The sequence below is a fragment of the Trichosurus vulpecula genome, chromosome 5 (genome assembly GCF_011100635.1).
Source record: "Trichosurus vulpecula isolate mTriVul1 chromosome 5, mTriVul1.pri, whole genome shotgun sequence".
Classification (NCBI taxonomy): domain Eukaryota; kingdom Metazoa; phylum Chordata; class Mammalia; order Diprotodontia; family Phalangeridae; genus Trichosurus; species Trichosurus vulpecula.
Genome location: NC_050577.1, coordinates 96,944,288 through 96,954,077, shown reverse-complemented (window position 1 = coordinate 96,954,077; position 9,790 = coordinate 96,944,288). Strand labels below are relative to the sequence as shown.

At 41.1% G+C, this 9,790-nt stretch overlaps 1 pseudogene; it reads right to left on the bottom strand.

Moving 5' to 3' along the window:
• Positions 1-5,016: 5,016 nt before the first annotated feature.
• Positions 5,017-7,013, bottom strand: LOC118850955 (annotated as a pseudogene).
• Between the last annotated feature and the right edge of the window lie 2,777 nt (positions 7,014-9,790).

The following is a 9,790-nucleotide window of genomic DNA, read 5'->3' as shown; positions in this document are numbered from 1 at the left end:
GCCGGGAAGCAGACAACTTCCTGTGTGATGAGTCATGGGGCTGGCTGAGGGGAGGTGTTAATGTCTATGCTAGGGGGAGGGGCCAACTCAGGAACCAATCGGCCCTGGTCATTCGGGCGGAGCTTGATGATGTCAGAGACCCTATAAGAGGGGAGAGGACAGCTCGAAGAGTTTCTTCTCTCTCTTCCTTTTCCGGTTGGAGCCAGCGACAGTTACAACGACAGTTACAGAGGCAGTTACGACAGTTACGTCAGTTACAGCCACAGCGACAGACACAGCTGAAGCAGGAGCTGCCAGTAGCAGAGCTAACCTACGGGAGAAAGCTGAACAAAGACTTCAGGCCATTACAGCGACAGTTACAGCAACAGTTGGAGCCAGAGGCAGTTACAGAGGCAGTTACGACAGTTACGTCAGTTTCAGCCACAGACACAGCTGAGGCAGGAGCTGCCAGTAGCAGAGCTGATCTACGGGAGGAAGCTGAACAAAGACTTCAGGCCAGTGGGTAATCTTATTACCATCGAGGGGGAAGCATGATTTTGCTTTACGCAATCATGCTTCTCTGTAGCCTCCTGGTTACTCTTGCAAGGCGTACTTATTGGGCCTGGAAGATTTTGATCAACATATCAAAATGGGGTTGCTGGTTCATGGGTTGGTTACTGTGGAGCCTAAATAAATGTTTTGATTCTTCTGCCTTCTACTTTGAGAGTTTCTTATATCCGGCGATTCCGAACCTTTCAGACATGTTTATGATCCTCTTTGAGATTATAAACTCGGCCCTCCTGATACATTTGGCGTCACGAACAGGATCGCTAGGTATAAGATCTCTATTTAGAAGCAGAACAATTTCAGAGGAAGAGATGAATATCCCAGGATGGGAGGATCCATTTTATTCCTCCCTAGCAAAAGAATTGGCTAAAAAAGCTGGACCCTGTGAAAACTGGGAACCAAGGCTACGGAGAGGAGATCCTAGGGATTTGGAAAAGTGTTTACGAGAAGTTGGGATTCAGTCAGGGGCATCACTATCTAGGCAAAGCTGGATAGTGTTATCAGCCTACCGGCTAGTATACGAAAGATTGAGATTAAGTGAAAGACATGGGGGCACTCCTACCCCACAGGAAGAAGAGGAATCTCAGATAGCAGGAGACCAAACTGACTCAAATGAGAACTTTTCTATTAATGTGGCTAAGAGCAACAGGAGACCAAAAAAGCCCAGAGTGCATTCCAACCCAGCCCAGAAAGAGCCTGATTGCCTGCTTCGTCCTAGCCATGGTGGCAGAGGAAGTGAGTGGGGAGAGAATGAGACAATGTTAGGGGCTGAGGCACAAAACACTACTGGGGTTCAGGATGTGCCTCACACAGAGAATAGGAGATGGTTAAATGATCAGACAAGGGCTCGACCCATACAAAGGAGGAAGACAGAAACCCGAGGTGAAGATTCAGTTACAAGGGAAATTCAGGAAGATTTCTCACCGCAAGAGGTCACAGATATTTTGAGTAGATTCAGCCAAAGAATAGGAGAACCATTGATATCTTGGATGGTAAGACTCAGTGATCAAGGGGCCGGTGGAATATCAGTAGATGGGACAGACTGCATGAGATTCATAGGTATCAGCCATGATCCTCTAGTTCAACAAGCTTTTAGGGAACATCATCAGCAAGGAGATGGTGATAGCGGGACTACTCTGTTGGCATTAGCCGCTGTGGGATGCAATAAGAGATATGCTACTGATTCTATGTGGCCCACTGAGCACAGACCCTGGTATTCACTTAGAGATTGTATCATGAGACTAAAGGAGGAGGTAATGAAGACTGCCATTATGACAGGAACTGCAGACAAATATTACAATGATTCAATGGAACTGCCTCATAGGAATTTAATAATTAGGACAGCTCCCCCTGCTTATAAACAACTAATTTTGAATTTATTACTTGGAGAAGTAGGGAGCCGTCTTACAACAGTGATAAATAAGATTTTACAGTTATATGACTTAGGTGACTGGGGAAGGGATAGATCTCCTCAAGAGAGAAGGGTGAATAACCAGCAAACTTGGCGCCAAAGGAGAGTAACAAGGAAAGAAATGTTTACTGCTTTATTGAGAGCAGGGGTAGGTTTTGAAATGATAGATGGAATTCCAACCAATGAATTATATAGAATGTACAGAGATAAAGGCCTTGATAACAGGAGAGATAGGGAAATCAGAACTGCTCCTGCAAGCCCACAAGCCACTCAGAGTGAAGGTGACCTTGTGTGATTAACGGATGAAAACTTGTACATTTGGGGAAAGGCTGGGAGGACAATCTTAGTCTCTATCTAGGGTGGGATCCTCTTGGCTTCCTCATTATGTTCCTTTTGAAAAGAAACATTTCCCACCTGAGTTTGGCTCTGATGTTGGATCTTTGCATAACTGAAATCTCAACCAAACTTGAGATGATTTTATTTGAAGAATTATAGTCCATACTTGTCTATTCTTTTTGTCCTTTGTTTTGGCTAACCTTGTTGCTAGTTTTGTTTCCTTCAGGCTTAAGCACCCTGCACTTTCCGGTGACTGCCTAAGCATGTAGCATTCTTGGAATTCCTGCCAGCTTGTTAAAGAAATGACCTCTGGAATGGGACTTTTTGGGGGCAGGGCCATCTCTACATCCAATTTCAGCATGAAGAAGCTATGGAAAATGAGACCTTCACCCCTCACCCCAAGATTTTGAGCCCCAATCGTTCAAGGGGGGTGGAAATGATGATAGTGTTCTGTTTACTTATTTTGTGTTATCCTTGCTGTGTTGTTTTATTGTTATGATATTATTGATCCTATGTAATGGATACAAGGATTTAGGGGTGGACATTTGAATTATTAATAATTATTTTGGGGATGATTGATTGAAGAGATTATCTTGCTGGGACCTAGGGGTGGATCACATTTGAATCGTAAGCCAATATTTAGGAATGTCACCAAATGATATGTTTTGCTTTATAATGAATGATATGTTTTAGTTTCCTTTGTAATTGGATCACAATGTATGTTCTAGGATACATGGCTGATTAGATTATGTATCCTATAACAAGGGGTGGAGTGTAGCCAGAATGGCCTTTGTTTTCTTTGAATGACTCAGCTTACCTCATTGAGCCTCCGGACACTGTGGCTTGCTCTTCCGGGGCAGGAGGCCCGGGGAGCATGCCGGGAAGCAGACAACTTCCTGTGTGATGAGTCATGGGGCTGGCTGAGGGGAGGTGTTAATGTCTATGCTAGGGGGAGGGGCCAACTCAGGAACCAATCGGCCCTGGTCATTCGGGCGGAGCTTGATGATGTCAGAGACCCTATAAGAGGGGAGAGGACAGCTCGAAGAGTTTCTTCTCTCTCTTCCTTTTCCGGTTGGAGCCAGCGACAGTTACAACGACAGTTACAGAGGCAGTTACGACAGTTACGTCAGTTACAGCCACAGCGACAGACACAGCTGAAGCAGGAGCTGCCAGTAGCAGAGCTAACCTACGGGAGAAAGCTGAACAAAGACTTCAGGCCATTACAGCGACAGTTACAGCGACAGTTGGAGCCAGAGGCAGTTACAGAGGCAGTTACGACAGTTACGTCAGTTTCAGCCACAGACACAGCTGAGGCAGGAGCTGCCAGTAGCAGAGCTGATCTACGGGAGGAAGCTGAACAAAGACTTCAGGCCAGTGGGTAATCTTATTACCATCGAGGGGGAAGCATGATTTTGCTTTACGCAATCATGCTTCTCTGTAGCCTCCTGGTTACTCTTGCAAGGCGTACTTATTGGGCCTGGAAGATTTTGATCAACATATCAAAATGGGGTTGCTGGTTCATGGGTTGGTTACTGTGGAGCCTAAATAAATGTTTTGATTCTTCTGCCTTCTACTTTGAGAGTTTCTTATATCCGGCGATTCCGAACCTTTCAGACATGTTTATGATCCTCTTTGAGATTATAAACTCGGCCCTCCTGATACAGTGTGGCATCTTTGCTGGGTTCACTCTTCTGCTATGGTGCCTGCTGGTATGTACTGAGTAAATGGTATCAGTTGGACATTACTCTTTGCTGTTGTTCAATAATGTCTGACTCTTGGTGACTCCATGGACCATAACACTCCATGCCCTTCTATCTTCTACTATCTCTGAAAGTCTGTCCAGGCTCATATTCATTGCTTCCATGACACTATTCATGCATCTCATCCTCTGCCATCCCCTTCTCTTTTTGCCTTCAATCTTTCTCAACATCTCATTACATGGCCAAAGTATTTAAGCTTTAGTATTTGACCTTCCAGTGAATAGCCTGAGTTAATTTTGTTTAAGTATTGGCTGATTTGATCTCCTTGCTATCCAAGGGATTCTCAAAAGTCTTCTCCAGCATCACAATTAGAAAGCATCCATTCTGCAGTGCTCAGCTTTCCTTATGGTCCCATTCTCATAGCCATACATTGCTATTGGAAAAAACCATAGCTTTGATTCTACTGATCTTTGTCAACAAGGTGATGTCTCTGCTTTTTAGTATGCTGTCCAAATTTTCCATAGCTTTCCTTCCAAGGAGCAAGCTTCTTTTCATTTCATGGTTGCGGTCTCCATCTACAATGATTGTTGAGACTAAGAAAATATAATCTGAGAGTGCTTCCATTTCTTCTCCCTCTCTTTGCCAGGAAGTGATGGGACCACTTGCCAAAATCTTTGTGTGTGTGGTGTTTTTTTTATGTTAAGCTTCAAGCCAGCTTTTGCACTCTTCTTTTGCTCCCCTCAAGAGCCTTCTTAATTCTTCTTCACTTTCTGCCATCAAAGTGGTATCATCTACATGCCTGAGTTGGTTGATATTTCTCACAACAACCTTAATTCCAGCTTTTGATTTGTGAAGCCTGACATTATGCATGATGTCCTCTGCATATAAGTTAAATAAGCAAGGTGACAATATACAGCCTTGTCATACTCCTTTTCCAGTCTTAAACCAATCAGTTGTTTCATGTTTGATTCTGTTGTTTCTTGTCCCACACACAAATTCCTCAGGAGACAAATGAGATGATTTCTACTCCCATCTCTTTAAGGATTTGCCCCATTTTTTGTGATCCACACAATAAAAAGGCTTTAGTGTAGTCAGTCAAGCAGAAGTAGATGTTTTTTCTGGTACTCCCTTGTTTTCTCCATAATCCAAAGAATGTTGGTAATTTGGTCTCGAGCTTCTCTGCCTTTTCTAAAACCAACCTGCTGTTCTTGCAATTCTTGGTTCACATGTTGCTGAAGTCTAGCTTGCAGAATCTTAAGCACAGCCTTGCTGGCTTGTGTAATAAATGCAATTGTTTGGTAATTTGAACATTCCTTGGTATTGGTGGAGTTATAGGATCTGGATGTCTAAAAGAAAATGACCATGTCTCTAGAAACAACCCAATTCCTGAATTTTCCCATACATTCCAACAGCCCAGATCACTAACCCAGACTACTTGATTACCTAATTAGTTTACTTGACATTCCTTTAATTGTTGCACTTGGTGCCACCCCAGACTACTTGCATAAGTGACCACTCTTCAATCCCACCTAGATTTCACTGGACATTCCTTTCACTGTCTGCTTGGCCCACTCCAGACTACTTGCACTCCTTAATCCCACATGCATCATCTAATTAGCCTACTTGATATTTCTTTCACTGTTGCACCTGGCCTGCCCCAGAATACTTACCGCTCCTTAATCTCATCCAAATCCTTTGACTATCCCTTTTGTGTATAAACATCAGCTGTAACCTCTTTCAGTCAAAGGTTCACTGGGAACCCTGCCCCTTCTATTGGTGTTACAATAAACCTTGTCATTTGACTGGAAGACAGTTTGAGTATGTGAATTCATTCCATGCGGACACCAGCCTGTACCCTGACATTTTGGGTTTCCCAGCAATCCAAATATCAGTATTGCTCTTCTTTAAGATTGGGACATAAACTGATCTTTTCTAATCCAGTGGCTACTTGTGTTTTCCAAATTTGCTGACATATTGAGTACAGCATTTTAACAGCATCATCTTTTAGGGTTTTAAATAGCTCAGCTGGAACTCCATAACCTCCACTAGCCTTATTGTTAGTAATACTTCCTAAGGCACACTTGACTTTATTCTCTAGGATATCTGGTTCCAGATCAATAATCCCAACTTCATGGTTATCTATGACGTTAAGATTTTTCTCATATAGTTTTGTGTGTGTGTGTGTGTGTGTGTGTATTCCTGCTGCTTCTTATTAAACTCTTCTGCTTCTATTAAGTCCTTACTATTTCTGTCTTTTGTCATGCCTGTTTTTGCATGGAACTTTCTCTTGATATCTCTTTTCTTGAAGAGTTCTCTTGTTTTTTCCCTTCTATTGTTTTCTTCCTTTTCTATGCATTGCTCATTAAAAAAAAACCCTTATGTCTCCTTGCTATTCTCTGGAATTCTGCATTCAGTTGGGTATGTCTTTCCTTTTGTCCTTCCCTTTTGCTTTCCTTCTTTCCTCAGCTATTTGTAAATCCTCATCAGACAGCCGTTTTGTTTTTTTGCTATTCTTTTTCTTCGAAATATTTTTTGTTGCTGCCTCCTGTATAATATTGAAAACCTTGGTCCATAATTCTTCAGATACTCTGTCTACCAGATCTAATCTCTTAGATCTATTCATCACCTCCACTTCATATTCATAAGGGATGTTATTTAGGTCATACTTATACACAGTCTGATGGTTTTCCCTATTATCCTCCACTTAAGTCTGAATTTTGCAATAAGAAGCTCATGACCTGATCAGCAGTCAGCTATAGGTATTGTTTTAACTGACTGTATAGAGCTTCTCCACCTTTGGCTGAAAAGTACATAATCAGTCTGATTTTGATACTGACCATTTGGTGGTGTCCTTGTGTAGAAAAGTCTTTTGGGTTGTGGAAAAGGAGTGTTTGTTATGACCAGCTAGTTATCTTAACAAAATTCAATTAGTCTCTGCCTTGCTTCATTTTGTCCTCCAAGGCCAAACTTGCCCTACCCTACCTGCTTCCAAGTTGTACAGGTCTTTTCTTGACCCTCATGTCTGAGTCATAGTCCACTGTCCTAGATAACTTAGGGTTGTTGTTAAGTCATTTTTCAGTTATGTCCAACTCTTTTTAACCCCATTTGGGGTTTTCTTGGCAAAGATACTAGAGTGCTTAGCCATTTCCTTCTCCAGCTCATTTTACAGAAGAGGAAACTGAAGCAATCAGTTTGTGGCTTGCCCAGGGTCACATAGCCAGCAAGTAACTAAGGCCAGATTTGTACTCAGAAAGATGAGTCTTCCTGATTCCATGCCTGGCACTAAATCCACTGTGCTACCTTGCAGCCCCAACTTAGGCTTAGAAATTCTCAAAGTCTTCTCTGGACTCACATACATACAGATTTGATCCCCGCCCCCAAAAAAAGGCAAACAAAAGAGACAAGGTCATTTTTCTTCTCCCACCCAAACCATGTGTCTGCCTTTATTATATGTATCGTTGATCTTATGTTTTTATAGGCTCTTAAAGTTAGAGATGAAAGGAAACGCCAAGGCGATCTACTCTAAATTCCTCACTTTAAAAGAAAGGAAACTGGGTTCCAGAGAGGTATAATGACTTCCCCCAAAATCATGTATGTAGCAAATGGAAGAGGCAGAATTTTAAATTAGGCCCTCCAACTCTAAATCCAACACTGCACTGTGGTGCCCCAAAAGCTTTGTTATTTCCCTACAGACATATGTGTGTGTACGTGTATATGTATATATGTACGTATATGTATATACATGTGTGTATATACATATATAAACACACATGTATGTGTATATATACACCATATACTAAATACATAAAATATACTGTATACTAAAATATATATGCATATATATTTAATAACATATGCTCCTGTAATAAACTAATTTTTTAAGCTATACATTAGTCTTCCTAATTCAGGATCCTAATCAGGAGACTCAGGTCAAAAACCTTCCCTGATTTCCCCATTGCTTATTAAATGATGTCCAAGTTCTTTAACTTGGCATTCAGATCCCTTCACAACCTACCTTTACAGATTAGTCTCATACTATTTTCCATCACTTGCCACCTCCAAATATTCTATGCTACAGTGAAACTGGATTATGCATCATTTCCTGATTAAGCATTTTCCCACCTCTTTGTCTTTGCTCGTGCTGTTCTCCTACATCTATAACACTTTCTGCCCATATCTCTGCCTCAACCCACTTTTTCGTTTAGCACAGGTGCTAATTCATGAAACCTTCCTTGATCTCTCCCTACCTTTCCAAAATGGAAATGATCTCTTTCCTCCCCTATACACTTAGAAACACATAATTTTAGGATAAATTTTAAAGTATCTTCTCTTTCTTACTGTAGTGTAAATTCCTTGAAAGCAGGGAGTGCCTTACTCAATTTTTTTTTATTTTATATTTTTTGTTGTTGTTTCGATTTATTTTTGAGACTGGATTTCCCTATCTTGAGTAGACTAGAAATGCACAGACCATTTACTATCGAGTCCCACTACTGATCAGCATGGGAACTTTCAAACCCAGGCTGGTTCCTTGCTCTTTAGGCAGCCTGGTGATCCACCTCCTGGGGGGTCACCATTTTGGTGCTGGATTCAATATGGATACGTGGTCATTTAGCCTACTGCAGCTCAAAATTCCCAAACACAGGAAATCCACCAACCTCAGCCACCCCATTATAAAGGATTATATACATGTGCCACCACATCAAGCTTGTCTTATTCCCTGTATGAATGAATGAATGAATGAATGAAAGATTGAATTTATCAAAGATCCCAACTGTTCAAGAATATCACATATTTAGATAGGGAAACTAATTCTAACCAAGACTTTTCTTTGGTTTATTTTTACATTTTAAACCAACTTTGCATTTTACCAACATTATCACAAAGTATTTCTCTTTTGTTAGCACATAAAATAAAATAAGGAAACTGAATACAAGATAGTCATCTTACCATCCCCTCCAGAACTTCTGCTTCAAGGACTTTTTGATTGGGAAATTTAAATTCATTACATGTCAGTCAACAAGTGTTTATTAAGTTTTTATTGTGTACCTGATGCTGTGCTAAGAACAGGAACACAAAGGCAAAAACTGCCCTGGGCCCCAGCTCATATTCTGATGAGAGAGACAACATGGCAGAATGTAGCTATGGGGCCAGCTTGGTTTTTTTTCCCCAGAGTTTTAAAAACTAACTTTATTCAACCTCTTCTTACCTGTTAGTGTACATTTACCACTTTGATTATAATAAAATCCATTTCTTTTAAAAATAGACTCTCAGCTCTTCAGAAACTAAAGCTGGCCTTCCCCCAATGCTGTTTCTAATTAGTATGATTTTATGGTATTTGGCTCAGAATATTTCTTCACTTGCTGAGCAGTGAAGCACTATAGGAAGTGGGAGCAAACAGCCAGAAAAAAAAGCACCAAGGGACAAAACACACAGCATAATTTTAAATATACATATTTGACTCAGGTAGACAAAGCTTCGACATTTGTCATGAAGGTACCAATAGTAGTTTTTTTTTAATTCTTGCAGTTTGCCCTCTGCCCACCTCTCTCATGTCTAATCTCTTTTTCCTCATTCAATTATCATTGTCATCTTTGTTGTTGTTCAGTTATTTCAGTCGTGTCTGATTCTTTGTGAACCCATTTGGGATTTTCTTGGTAAAGACACTGGAGTGGTTTGCCATTTCCTTCTCCAGTTCATTTTACAGATAAGGAAACTAAGGCAAACAGAATTAAGTTATTTGCTCAGGGTCACACAGCTAGCTAGTGTCTTAGACTGGATTTGAATTCAAGCCTTCCTG